The sequence below is a fragment of the Schistocerca americana genome, chromosome 1 (assembly GCF_021461395.2).
Source record: "Schistocerca americana isolate TAMUIC-IGC-003095 chromosome 1, iqSchAmer2.1, whole genome shotgun sequence".
Taxonomy (NCBI): Eukaryota; Metazoa; Arthropoda; class Insecta; order Orthoptera; family Acrididae; genus Schistocerca; species Schistocerca americana.
In genome coordinates this window covers 1,114,415,197-1,114,429,769 of record NC_060119.1, presented here as the reverse complement: position 1 = coordinate 1,114,429,769, position 14,573 = coordinate 1,114,415,197, and positions in this window count along the sequence as shown.

Sequence of the window (14,573 nt, the reverse complement as noted above, 5' to 3'; positions counted from 1 at the left end):
ATGATATTCCGATTTTTCATGTAGAAAAACGTTTGACGAACTTTGATGAGGTAGTAGATTCTGTCGCAGAAAGGAAAGAACGCCATGTAAAGCTGTAGCAAGATTATAGAGAAAGCAATGCTAGGAGCTAAGGATTGAAGAAATGTGTAATGTATTGCTTCTCTCTTGTCTTTACTGGTTTTATTTATCCTATATTTAATTTTATGTCACCCGAAACAGAAAGTTATTAGCTAACAAGCAATAAAGAATGCAAATTTTCTGAAGAGTTCTTGGTCTCCCGATTACAAATAGTCCCATCCAGTATTAATTGCGAGTGTATAAATATAAGAGGGGCCAGGATGTCCAACCGGGCGATTCGGAGCAGGAGAGGCACATAGGACATTTTAATTTCCACTGTCCTGAATATAGTTTGATGGCATTCAGTACAAAATATACACGTTTCAATTCCACGGAGCGAAATAAAGTGATGTGCGATAGAAGAATGCTGTGTGAAGGGGGGTGGCACTGCACTGGCACACTGAAGACCCAATAACATGTCTTACATTTCCTCGAACATGTATGTCTTGTGTATCAGACTCTTCAGAAAGATGTGCGCTACAAAATGGACATATTTTTGAAAATTCGATTTTTTAAATTTTTGATGTCGTATCTCAAGCGCTCGAGGGAGAAGGGGGGGGGGGGGGGGGACTCCACTATCTTAGTATTGCCCCGGTTCGGAAATATCGTAGATCCGAGGCTGATGGGCAGAGCAGTCTTGACTTATAGTGGGGAAGTGTGTAGTCTCCATGTGACCCATGTTTACATTTAGTGATTTTGCTGTTTCCTCTTCGTTTACTGCTCTCACGTAAAATAAAAATGTTTGTGACCGGGAGCTATCAAGTGAATTAAAATACATTTACATAATCACGGAAGGCTAATATACGTTATTAGTTTCAGATTTTATTTTATTTCCACTTTTCTGACAGTCATGCAATAATTACCTTGTAGAACAATGAAGTTATTTTTGTCAGTTTACTAAAGAAATTTGGTTTTTATTGATCTTTTGTGCTGAGGCAGTCAATATATTTGAAACAAAGTGTTTAGTTCCACACTATTGGCTAGTTTCAACTGCTCGCTGCATTTCAAGTGCACGTTTTCATCTTCTAGCACGTATGGCATTATGCCAAATAAAGAATCAAAAATGAGTTAATACAGTACCGGTACTCCAAGAAAATTTACATCCCGAAACCCACGATGAAAAGCTTAATATCAGATCGAGGCCTACTTCATTGGGAATCTGGACATACGAATGTGCTCTTTAAATATGCACTTTAAATGTGCCATTTTAGTATGGTTCACGAAATTCCGATGCTCTTGAAGTATCCTCTGATGTCTTTTTTCTTTCATGACATAATGTAAGATCTTTTAGTGTTTTACACATACGAACATAACGGGCTACCTGCGTCATAGCAGCTGCCAAAGCGCAGTGGCGCCTGTTATCTGGCGACTACTTTAAACGAGCCTATTTCTAACAGGTCACGGGAAAATATTGCGAATGGTGGTTTGAAAAGCGTTACTTTCAAAGTAAATTTCCTTTTACGCTAGTTGAACTATGTGCAAGAATGAGAGTTTGATAACGAGCCTTTTAGAAGTATTTCTAGCCCAGAAGATCAGACATTCATGTCGTTATTATGAGCGAATTGATGTTGTGATACGGGAAGCTCTCTCCCCTCTGAGGTAGCTAATTTGTTTGTGGAAAACTTTGAGGACTCGCCTAAAAATTTTACTGGTACATTTGTGTGATGTATCTTAAAAGTGAAACACGCGCAAAAAATATCAACATTATATGTGAAAGCTTAGCTTCTCTTGCAGCTTATTAACCCTAGAGACCAATATTATATGTGAAAGCTTTGCTTTTTTTGTAGCAACACTATGTATATTAATTTAAAACGTTAACTTTTCTGTTTGTGTGTTCGTGCTACTTAACAGTGATGTTGCTGTTAGCTGACGACATCACGTGTCCTGTGGCCTGAATATCCGCTGTCATCGGCTGGCGGGATCACGTGACATGAAGCTATGACGCTTACAAAAGCGCATCGCAATCTCGATTACAATGGTTCGGAAAGTAACATGCGGTGTTTGGTGGAATTCGAATTTATATTCTCGTAATATGAAAATATGCAGCGTACACGTTGCTGCACATCAAAAATCTTTCCAAAAGGTATTTTTCTTCCCTGAGTTTTGTTTTCTAAAGCTCCGGGAAATTCTACACCCGTGTATAAAAACATAACTATTTAAAGGATTGATAGGTTTTACAATTGCGAGGGAAAATATACTGTCACTTAATAATACGGAAAAAGTGTGTTCTCATCCAGTAGAAAGTGTATTATTTTTAACCCGGAAAAATCCAGGAATTTTTTTTCCTTGTCCACGCATACATCCTGTCAGAGATCACTTCTGGGCCCCACAGTCACTCTGTCACTGTATGTGGATGATCTTTGCCTGTACCGTGCCACTGCATCGGAGTGCACTGCTGAGTGCCAACTTCAAGGGGCTGTCTGGAAGTATATGACTATGACTGGGCCTTGAATCATGGCTATAAATTTTCTCCTGCAAAATCACTTGGTGTGCATTTTAGCCAACTCCGAACTGTGCACCCACACACCGAAATTTATCTGGTGACCAGTTACTTGAAGTCATTGAAATTTTTCAATTCTTAGGTATTTTATTTGGCAACAATCTGACTTGGCTGCCACATGCCCACCGATTCAAGGCAACTTCCATGAATAAGCTACATGCTCTCTGTTTTCTTGGTAACTCTTCTTGGGATGCGGACCACACAGTTTTTCTGAGGTTGTACAAAGTGTTGATTTTATCCTGCTTCAGTTATTGATATGTTGCCTATGGGTTGGCAGCACTGTCCATACCAAGCTTCCTGGACGCTGTTCACCACATTGGCATGCAATGGGCAATTCGGGCCCTCCATACGAGCCCTGTTGACAGCCTCCTGGTGGAAGCAGGTGTCCCAACACTGCAGGTTAGACAACAGCAGCTTCTGCCTAGTTATGTAGTCACAATTTGGCAAATGCCTAGTCACCCATGTCACTTAACTCTGTTTTACAATCAACAATTCAGACTCTTTGGGCACCGCCAAAACCTGGTAGACCAGCTGGGAGCTGCCTCAATACTCTACTGAAGGACCTTCAACAGCCTCCTTTAGTCTGTGTTCCTAGGGCTCTCTCTCGACACACCCCCCCCCCCCCCCCAATGTTCTCTGTATCCTGTCCTGTGATACAGATGGAACTCTTTTGTGGCTCCACTGCATACACTGCAGAGTTGGTTGCCATATCTCAGGCTTTGGGGTGCGTCATGTCCCTGGCCATAACAAACTTTCTGATTTGTAGTGATTCCCTGAGTTGCTAAAAAGACATATCCCTGTGTTATCCCAAAAATCTTTCAGTCACCAACATCCAGGACCTACTGGTTGACCTCTACAGCTCTGGTAAGAGAGTGACCTTCATCTGGACAGAGAGCCACGTAGGATTCCACTAAATGAACTCACCAACCATCTAGCTAAAGATGCAGTTACAGGAGATCATCTTGACATCCGAATACTGAGCACAAACTTAAGGTTACAATTTTGATGCAATATTTTGAGGCTCTGGGAATTGGAATGGCAGGCTACTATGACCCAAAAGAAGTAAAGAGCAATTAAGGGGTCCACTTAGGTGAGGCATGCGTCTTTCCAGGGCTCTTGTAAAGATGCCTTTGTGTTGTTCCAACTGCGCATCGCCCACATGAGACTTGCCCACGAGTTCCTTCTTCAGTGGCAGATCCTCCTCACTACTGCTGTGGTAGTCTACTGTTCTTGTTGAGTGTGCCCTGCTGGCTGATCTGTGGTATGTTGTCAGCTTGCCTACCCCACTACTTCATATGCTTGCAGATGACAGGACACCCACTACCAAAGTGTTGCTTTTCCGGATGAGAGCAAATTTTACACTAAACTATAATACTCCCCACTTTCAGTGTTAGGGGAGGTTGTGGGGGTGGGGGGAGAGCCACACCCATGGCAGGTACCCCCCATGCGACTGCAGGTTACTCTCTTCTGCCCTCTCTTTTTTGTGCCTTTAAACTCTCTTATCCTAGATGCTGCCTGGGTTATCGGTTATCTCTATTTTCTTTCCTCTCTTGTGTTACTGCTACCATCACACCCTTTTTGTAAATTATTTGTCTTACTTATACTGCTGGAGTGGCAAAGTCCCCACTTATATCGCTTTTTATGTGTTTGTCATGAATGGAGGCACTATTGACCCAGTAGTTTAGTCTCTTTAAACACAGATCATCATACAACCCTGTCTTTTGGGTGGTTCACCTTTTTTGTCAGGTAGTGATTATTGAAAGTCTGTCAGGCAATGTTGGTCATCTTCACCCTATGACCACAGGTAAACTGACTCATTCCAGGTTGCAGAAAAGAAAGATCATATTGTAAATATTTTCTAAATAGATAATAACTGAATAAAAATCAAAACCAGAGATATAATTACTGAAAAGTGATCAATTTATCTCTGCTTTGGGCTTCCGAAATGACACCATGCATGCAGTCAAATTCGAGTATAAACATGGTTTTTTCAGATATTTCAGAAGAAGAAATCTTTAAGGAAATATCAACAACAGTAAAACCAATTATTGTGACAAGGATGACGAAAAAGGCTTAAGAGAGAACATGTAAAATACAAACATACATACGAGTGTTGCACCAAAAGATAAGGTTCCCATATTTTTTTTACAAATAGGAAACATTGTTTATTGTTATTAATTTATACATCATTGAAAACTTACATTTTTGTCTATTTTTCAACATAGTCTCAATTTTTTCGACACACTTTTGAAGACCGTGCTCCAGCTTTTGTATTCCTAAGTCGAAGAAGTCTCCCGCCAACCCACTGAGGAAGCGTGTGATCCCTGCTCAGACTTTATCATCTCTTTTGAAGCATTTGCCACCTAAGTGTTCCTTTAGCTTGGGGAAGAGGTGATAATCGCTGAGGGCTAAGTCCAGCTGTATGGGGGATGGGGCATAATACTCCACCCAAACTTCTTCAAAAGTTCCTGTGTTTGACGAGCGACTTGGGGTTAAGCGTTTTCATGAAGAAGCACTTTTCCCTCCCTACGTCTCCCTCTCCAGAAATTCTGGATTGCTTGCCGGAGTTTGATCCATGTTTCACAATATCTGTCTGAGTTTATGGTCGTCCCAGGTTGCGTGAAATCAATGTGGGGTACCCTCTTCCGATCCCAAAACACAATTGTGATAACCTTTCCTGCTGACTGCGTTTGTTTGAATTTCTTTGGTGGCGGAGAACCAGAGTGATGCCGTGGACGAGATTGTTGTTTTGTTTCAGGGGTGTAATGAAACATGCACGTTTCATCTCCCTTGACGATAAGAGTCCGACAACTTTTTGTTGCCTCCCCCCTCACATTGTTGAAGAAACTTGCGAGCACAGTCAAAGCCTTGCTCCTTATGTTCGTCAGTCAGCATCCAGGGGACCCAGCAAGCATACACCTTGCGATAACCCAATGTTTCTGTTCTTTCAGTTGTGCAGTGGGAAGCTGCAGGAATGCATCACGGACAGTGACCCTCCGATCTTTGAGCAGCTCACTGTTGATCTTCTGGACAATCACATCCGAAACCAGCGGTCTTCCACTCCATTCTTCAAAGTGAACTTCCATGTGACCCTCAGCAAAAGCACTGCACCATTTTCAGATGTGCTGAACGGACTTGCACTCTTCACCATAAACCTCATTCAGCTGCCGATGAATCTCTACGGTCCGTAATATCCTTGTGTGGAGAAACCAGATTACTGCTCAAACCTGCACTTGGCGGGAGGTGCGATCAACACATCCATCTCTGATGGCTGCCAAGCCGACACTGAGCGATGTAGGGAATTGCAGATGGGTGGGCTCTAGAGTGTGGGAACCACTGTGCACGGCACTGTTATCGGATTTAGTCTAGCACCTTCCCTCGAGGCTGTAGCTCATTGGAAACCTTACTGTTGCTACAGCCCTCATACTAAGCTTCTCAAACTATTCCTCTATAGTCTCTGCAAGTCCACCTTTACGTCTGCAGCTTGTACTCTAATGGCTAGTGTTGCTCAGTCTGGACCGCGGGGTCCCGGATTGGAGATTTTCTATGCCTGGGGACTGAGTGTGTTATCCCCCTCATATCATCATCATCATCATCATCATCATCATCATCATTCGTGACAGTGGCTGGATTGGACTGTGTAAAAATTGGGACTTTGCACAGGTGCTGATAACTACACAGTTGAGTGCCCCCCAAACCAAACATCATCAAGTCCACCTTTACACAACGGTTGCGGGACCAAGACTGTTGTTGTTGTTGTTGTTGTCTTCAGTCCTGAGACTGGTTTGATGCAGCTCTCTATGCTACTCTATCCTGTGCAAGCTGCTTCATCTCCCAGTACCTACTGCAACCTACATCCTTCTGAATCTGTTTAGTGCATTCATCTCTTGGTCTCCCTCTACGATTTTTACCCTCCACGCTGCCCTGCAATACTAAATTGGTGATCCCTTGATGCCTCAGAACATGTCCTACCAATTGATCCCTTCTTCTAGTCAAGTTGTGCCACAAACTTCTCCCCAATCCTATTCAATACCTCCTCATTAGTTATATGATCTAACCATTTAATCTTTAGCATTCTTGTGTAGCAGCACATTTCAAAAGCTTCTATTCTCTTCTTGTCCAAACTAGTTATCATCCATATTTCACTTCCATACATGGCTACGCTCCATACAAATACTTTCAGAAATGACTTCCTGACACTTAAATCTATATTCGATGTTAACAAATTTCTCTTCTTCAGAAACGCTTTTCTTGCCATTGCCAGTCTACATTTTATATCCTCTCTACTTCGACCATCATCAGTTCTTTTGCTCCCCAAATAGAAAAACTCCTTTACTACTTTAAGTGTCTCATTTCCTAATCTAATTCCCTCAGCATCACCCGACTGAATTCGACTACATTCCATTATCCTCGTTTTGCTTTTGTTGATGCTCATCTTATATCCTCCTTTCAAGACACTGTCCATTCCGTTCAACTGCTCTTCCAAGTCCTTTGCTGTCTCTGACAGAATTACAGTGTCATCGGCGAACCTCAAAGTTTGTATTTCTTCTCCATTGATTTTAATACCTACTCCGAATTTTTCTTTTGTTTCCTTCTCTGCTTGCTCTACATACAGATTTAATAACATCGGGGAGAGGCTACAACCCTGTCTCACTCCCTTCCCAACCACTGCTTCCCTTTCATGTCCCTTGACTCTTATAACTGCCATCTGGTTTCTGTACAAATTGTTAATAGGCTTTCGCTCCCTGTATTTTACCCCTGCAACCTTCAGAATTTGAAAGAGAGTATTCCAGTCAACATTGTCAAAAGCTTTCTCAAAGTCTACAAATGCTAGGAACGTAGGTTTGCCTTTCCTTAATTTAGCTTCTAAGATAAGTGGTAGAGTCAGTATTGCCTCACGTGTTCCAATATTTCTACGGAATCCAAACTGATCTTCCCCGAGGTCGGCTTCTACCAGTTTTTCCATTCGTCTGTAAAGAATTCACGTTAGTATTTTGCATCCGTGACTTATTAAACTGATAGTTCGGTAATTTTCACACCTGTCAGCACCTGCTTTCTTTAGGATTGGAATTATAATATTCTTCTTGAAGTCCAAGGGTATTTCGCCTGTCTCATACATCTTGCTCACCAGATGGTAGAGTTTTGTTAGGACTGGCTCTCCCAAGGCCGTCAGTAGTTCTAATGGAATGTTGTCTACTCTCGGGGCCTTGTTTCGACTCAGGTCTTTCAATGCTCTGTCAAACACTTCACGCAGTATCGTGTCTCTCATTTCATCTTCATCTACATCCTCTTCCATTTCCATAATATTTTCCTCAAGTACATCGCCCTTGTATAGACCCTCTATATACTCCTTCCACCTTTCTGCTTTCCCTTCTTTGCTTAAAACTGGGTTTCCATCTGAGCTCTTGACATTCATACAAGTGGTTCTCTTTTCTCCAAAGGTCTCTTTAATTTTCCTGTAGGCAGTATCTATCTTACCCCTAGTGAGATAAGCCTCTACATCCTTACATTTGTCCTCTAGCCATCCCTGCTTAGCCATTTTGCACTTCCTGTCGATCTCATTTTTGAGACGTTTGTATTCCTTTTTGCCTGCTGCATTTACTGCACTTTTATATTTTCTCCTTTCATCAATTAAATTCAATATTTCTTCTGTTACCCAAGGATTTCTACTAGCCCTCGTCTTTTTACCTACTAGATCCTCTGCTGCCTTCACTACTTCATCTCTCAAAGCTACCCATTCTTCTTCTACTGTATTTCTTTCCCCCATTCCTGTCAATTGTTCCCTTATGCTCTCCCTGAAACTCTGTACAACCTCTGGTTCTTTCAGTTTATCCAGGTCCCATCTCCTTAAATTCCCACCTTTTTGCAGTTTCTTCAGTTTTAATCTACAGTTCATAACCAATAGATTGTGGTCAGAGTCCACATCTGCCCCTGGAAATGTCTTACAATTTAAAACCTGGTTCCTAAATCTCTGTCTTACCATTATATAATCTATTTGAAACCTGTCAGTATCTCCAGGCTTCTTCCATGTATACAACCTTCTTTTATGATTCTTGAACCAAGTGTTAGCTATGATTAAGTTGTGCTCTGTGCAAAATTCTATCAGGCGGCTTCCTCTTTCATTTCTTAGCTCCAATCCATATTCACCTACTATGTTTCCTTCTCTACCTTTTCCTACTGCCCAATTCCAGTCACCCATAACTATCAAATTTTCGTCTCCCTTCACTATATGAATAATTTCTTTTATTTCATCATACATTTCTTCGTCATCTGTAGAGCTAGTTGGCATATAAACTTGTACTACTGTAGTAGGCGTGGGCTTCGTGTCTATCTTGGCCACAATAATGTGTTCACTATCCTGTTCCTATTCAATAAAAAATGTCAAAACATCTATCAGTCATCTAAAATTTTAATATAAATTGGAAATTTTAGATGACTGAAAAGTGTTTTGATCCAAAACTTTATATTCCAGTAGATGTACAAGAGGTAGTCATTAAGTTTTCATTACCTCACAAAAATCAGGCTGTGGCCTGGAACATGTCACTCATCTCATGTTTGAAGTTAATTGAATTTAGCCTGTTTTGGCAATATTCCAAACACAACACACTGATTTGCTTTGAGAGAGAATAACTACCCTGACCCTACCCAACAACGTACTATTTTACTAACTGCCTGTTTGAGGAAGTGGAAGAGTAACAGACATAAACCTACCTGTTCATACTCTGTCTTCGAAGTTCATCCACGCATCCTACATGTGTTAAACTTATCTTCAATGCAGTTGCTATCCACTTCACTCCAAAATAAGAACTCTGACGATGTATTACTCTTAAGACAACACTCTGAGAGAGGTTGGTACATGCGTAAACAAATAGCAAATGAATGTGGTAAAATCTGAATATATTGTTAGGCCCAGTGTCCTCCAATTTGTTAGATGTGCATTCAAGTCAATAACACAAAGTTACAAGTCATTTCTCAAAATTTACTGAGCTCACGAGTATGGAATTACTTCCAGTTAACATGGTGGGACTACTTCTGCTACTAAAACTGTTACTTGTATATTAGTTTACAAGTCTGAGCTGCCACAACACTTCTATACTATGTAGCATATGTATTTATGCTCTTAACCACATGGACTTAAAACCACTACACTAGGACAGTTTAGGATCTGCTGGCAATTAAAAACCCGACATTCCAACCAAGAAATCATCAGTGACAATATAACAACAACACTGAAACAGTAAACAACTAGAGAAGATCTACCTGAGATCAGTGATAGCTTATTGCACAGCATAAACTTTACTCATTACCTACCATTGTTTAACTATGAATATATTTGTCAAAAATCAAAATATTCTTTATCAATACCAATAAAATTCAATGCCTACATGGCTGTACTTAATTAGATATTGTTAACTTGAAATGAGTAAAAACAAAGCTTTTTATGCCATAGAAGTGGGACTCTTTCAACAGCCACGTTCTCCCTGAACAATGGCTTGTCATCCACACTGTTACCCTTTCTTGGCTGCAGTGATACCAGACAATCCACTGTAGGAATATTAATACCTCTCATATTATATTGGTCTAATTCAGTATTGGAGACACTATCAGAATGATATATAATTTCTCCTAATTCTGATAGTCCATAATTTTATAGTGAACTATTTTTCTTTTCCCCTTTTGCATCGCTTTCAATTGTCCAAAGTAGTCACTGAGGGGTGGCTGTCCCTGCAAATTACACCATATTTGATTTCATTTTTGTCCCTGTCAGTACTCTTACATCATAGTCTAAACTCCCATCACGCTGACATGCATTTTCTACGCGTGCCTACACCCTCGTGTTCAGAAGGTGGCTTATTGCAGCTACCATGAATTGGAATTATTGTGCTCAACCAAAAATCAAATATATCATGCTCCCTACCTCAGACCAGGATGTGATTTTCACCATCTCACTTTAATAAAATTTCTCAGCCATTTACATATGTTTCCACCTCATGCGTTCTCTCCAGCATTATTTTTATCTACTATGAGACAAGTGTGTGCCGTGAGATGACATACCACTGCCACATTGTGGACCATTAAACTTGGTCTTGGTGTTAATGCTCCTCCACATATTCATCCTCCAATACGACACTTTTTCTTAACGATGAATGACCTGGCAGAGCAATTAGTTGTAGAAGTCAGCATTTTGGCTGGTCAGGAAACGTTCCATTGTGAAAATCGAATTGCCATTCGGAAAATGCCTGCCACACAATGCTCTTTTCATCCTAGGAAAGGCAGTCAGTGGGTGCCATCTCAGGAGAAAAAATTGATAGCTCAAAGAAGCAGTCTGTGAGACTGTATCCATGCTGTGCAGCTGGGGTGTAATTATGGAGCAGAAACGCCCACTTTTCCAGCTTTGCATTGACAACCTCCCAGAATCTTTGTCAGCAGATTTTGATGGTGAGCTCTTGTGACAGTTGGGTGGTGGTGAATACGTTTCCTCTGTTTAGAACACGGTGATCAGGTAGCTAAAGAAGTGCAATACAGCTGCAACATTTCCATTGCTGCCATGCAGCATGCATTTTGAATGGGTGTGAAGAAGAGTCATGAAATCCAGCGAGCAGGAATCCTTATCATGTTCAAATGTGCAAGATATCGAAAACTGAATCCATAACTGATTTTCACTTTTTGCACTATGCCTCAATTGTGATATACAGGTCTTCAGCCACCTGAACCTCCACTTTTCTTGCGGTTCACTAAGAAGTTCTTCCACATCAGTAATCATTCAGACTTATTTGACCACAGTCGAAGTGTCTGCACAGCTTAGCCACCATCTATTCATAACTGTATGGTACTTAATATGCCTACTGATGTGTTGGTAAATGTGCCAACACCTTGTAGATAGAGGACGCCGAAATGCACGCTATCTAACGCAGATGGGCGTGACTTCTGGAACAAGATAAGTAGTGAATTCTAATAAGAAAAGTATGCAGCTCCTCGAATACTTAACTTTTATTCCTGCATGTGAATACAGCATTCTTGATGAGACATTTCATACGATAACTATCAAACTATGTAAGGCTAATGGCGCCTTGCTAGGTCGTAGCCATGGACTTAGCTGAAGGCTATTCTAACTGTCTCTCGGCAAATGAGAGAAAGGCTTCGTCAGTATAGTCGCTAGCAATGTCGTCCGTACAACTGGGGCGAGTGCTATATCGTATCTCGAGACCTGCCTTGTGGTGGCGCTCGGTCTGCGATCACACAGTGGCGACACGCGGGTCCGACATGTACTAAATGGACCGCGGCCGATTTAAGCTACCACCTAGCAAGTGTGGTGTCTGGCGGTGACACCACACCTACTATTTCACAAAGGTGTTTACATCAACAACACTGTACAGATGAAGGAAGAATTTGATTCCTAACCAGACAGTTCAAAACATACTACCAATTGCAAAACATATCCACTTGATGGTATAATGTTCAGGCCCATTGTTCTATCCTCTTGCATTTGTAAAACTCTTTTAACATATGATTAAAAAGAACTGAAGAAGTCTCAAAGCACTGTTTAACAGTACCCCAGATTTGGCAGTTGTGTGTATTCCCTGCACCCTGAAGTGTAAATTGTGCTTCAGTCATTCATAGAATATTCCCTGGTGTGTCATCAACTTCAATCTGTGCGAGAAACTGAAGATCATATTCAGAACATCGCTGCAGGTCATGAGGTTCCAGTTGCTGAACCATCTGTTTTGTATGGGTCAGTGTAAAATAGACCACAAAACTTTCCGTACTCTTGACCATGAGAGAGAGAGAATTCTCACGATACTGCACAAGCACTAAGGCTACATGGGGCACATGCTTCATGGTCAGGTCCAGCAGCAGCAACCCTGCCAGTAATTTCCACCACAATAGGACACCTTCCTCTTCCAGGTGCCACATGTGGCAAGTTTTCAAATTTCATTACCATCGTCTTTAAACCATTTACAACATAAGCCTCCCCTCAGAGCTTTCAGTTGACAATACTCTCTCAATGCAGCGCTGTAATTGCTGCCATTCCCATAAGCGTTTCGCTAATAGCACGCAGTCTCTCTTCTTTATAGCCATACAGTTAATTCACATTATGGCTTGTCAAGTGACAGCATGGATGTCATACAAACAGTGTACAGTGCCAAATTTGCACCTGGTTGCCACAATTGGAACTAAGTTTTTCTGCCATATGATAATTACACCACCAGACCTCCATGAGTAGTTGCACCTGATATATAAACATCCAGTACTTCATTAGTTGATTCATTGCAGTTATCAGTTTCTCATCATAAAAGTAAAGCAGCCATCGATCCAAAGCTTGTTTTGAACACCATGGTGCTTTACTAGACATGGTCGTGTTGGAGGTAGTATGCCGTCCCCTTCCTCTGGCTTTGAACAGACTTAGCTACCAATTATAGCAAGATCTACAGTTTACCACGAATTCCAAACCACGATGAAACTTGCTGTTTTTCACATCAACAAAGATTGCCAGAAGTGATAAGTGACAAAATTCCCAAGACTGACTGGGGATCGAACCTAAGACCTTTGAATTTGATGTCTGGTACTTTACTACTAAGCCTTCCTGATCATACAAAATTATAATTACACAAGTATAAACATAAATTTACCTTTCTTGCTTCGTGTGTTCTAAGGAACCTCAACTTCTTCAAGGTCGCCTCTGCCAGTCTTTGCATTTTTTGGTCCGAAACGACAGTCACCTCAAAGAAATAGCAACTGTGACACGTATAGTACTTTCAGTACTCTGTCAAATTCTTCTCATGGTATATCTGCCATCTAATCTTCACCTACCTACCTATAGTGTTAAAGTTCCCTCATACAGCTCTCTGATCCATCTCTCAGTTCTTGATACTCATATAGCACACACACACACACACACACACACACACACACACACACACACACACACCTATCCATTTATCCTCTATTGTGAAGTAAGTTCACAAATAAAAGTAAATTAAAGCACATACAATCTCATCAGATTCAGAACGATGTAGGTTGCAGTAGGTACTGAGAGATGAAGAAGCTTGCACAGGATAGAGTAGCATGGAGAGCTGCATCAAACCAGTCTCTGGACTGAAGACAACAACAACAACAGTGTCTAATTGAAACAAAAACCTAAGCTTTCATATATAATAGTTGTAAAATTTGCCTTTTTTTCTGTGGGTTTGGTTAGGAAGGATCCTAAGAGAACAGTTTGGACTGCAGGCAGCAGCTGAGTATTTCTGACAAGCATGATTATAAATTTCACTGCTTTGCACTATAAATGTTCCATCGAGCACTTTTGACTGTTACATAGAAAACCCTATTACGTGTCAAATTGCTCAACAACTCGCCTCACTTGTTTCTGTGCCATCATTATTGTGTAATTCGTACTACATGAAAGAACTAAAATAGTTTGGCCTTTTGTAGTGTAGGTTACCGTTTAAGATATAGCAAACACAAATGCGACAGTAAAATTTTAAATAGGGGTACAAATGACTGGTCTTCTGGGTCCAAAATTTTTCTAAGCGGCTGGTCCTCAAAGTGTTCCATTCTGAACAAGATTCAAGCATTCCACGAATTAAGAAACTCATCACACATTTATGAAAAATAACGCTTCTCAAATCATCATTTGCAGTACTTTCCCTTGCCTTATTAGAAATGTTAACAGTGATGTCGAAAGCAGTTTGTTGTTCAGTAGTATTGCATAGCCTTCACCCTAAAGCCTTTGACAGGTCAGAGTTGTGTACACACTGTGTTTTATTCTTGTAAATGGCACATTTTCTTTGAAATTGTAGTTTTTATTAATTTCTACTGTTGTGGTATTAAAATTCTTTGCTGCTCATCAATCAAAATTACAAAAATTTAACTGAAATCAAAAACAATGAAAAATTCCCAGAATTCTAAGTTTCCAAGGTTTCTCCTGTAGTGTATACACTCTCATAACCTGCCT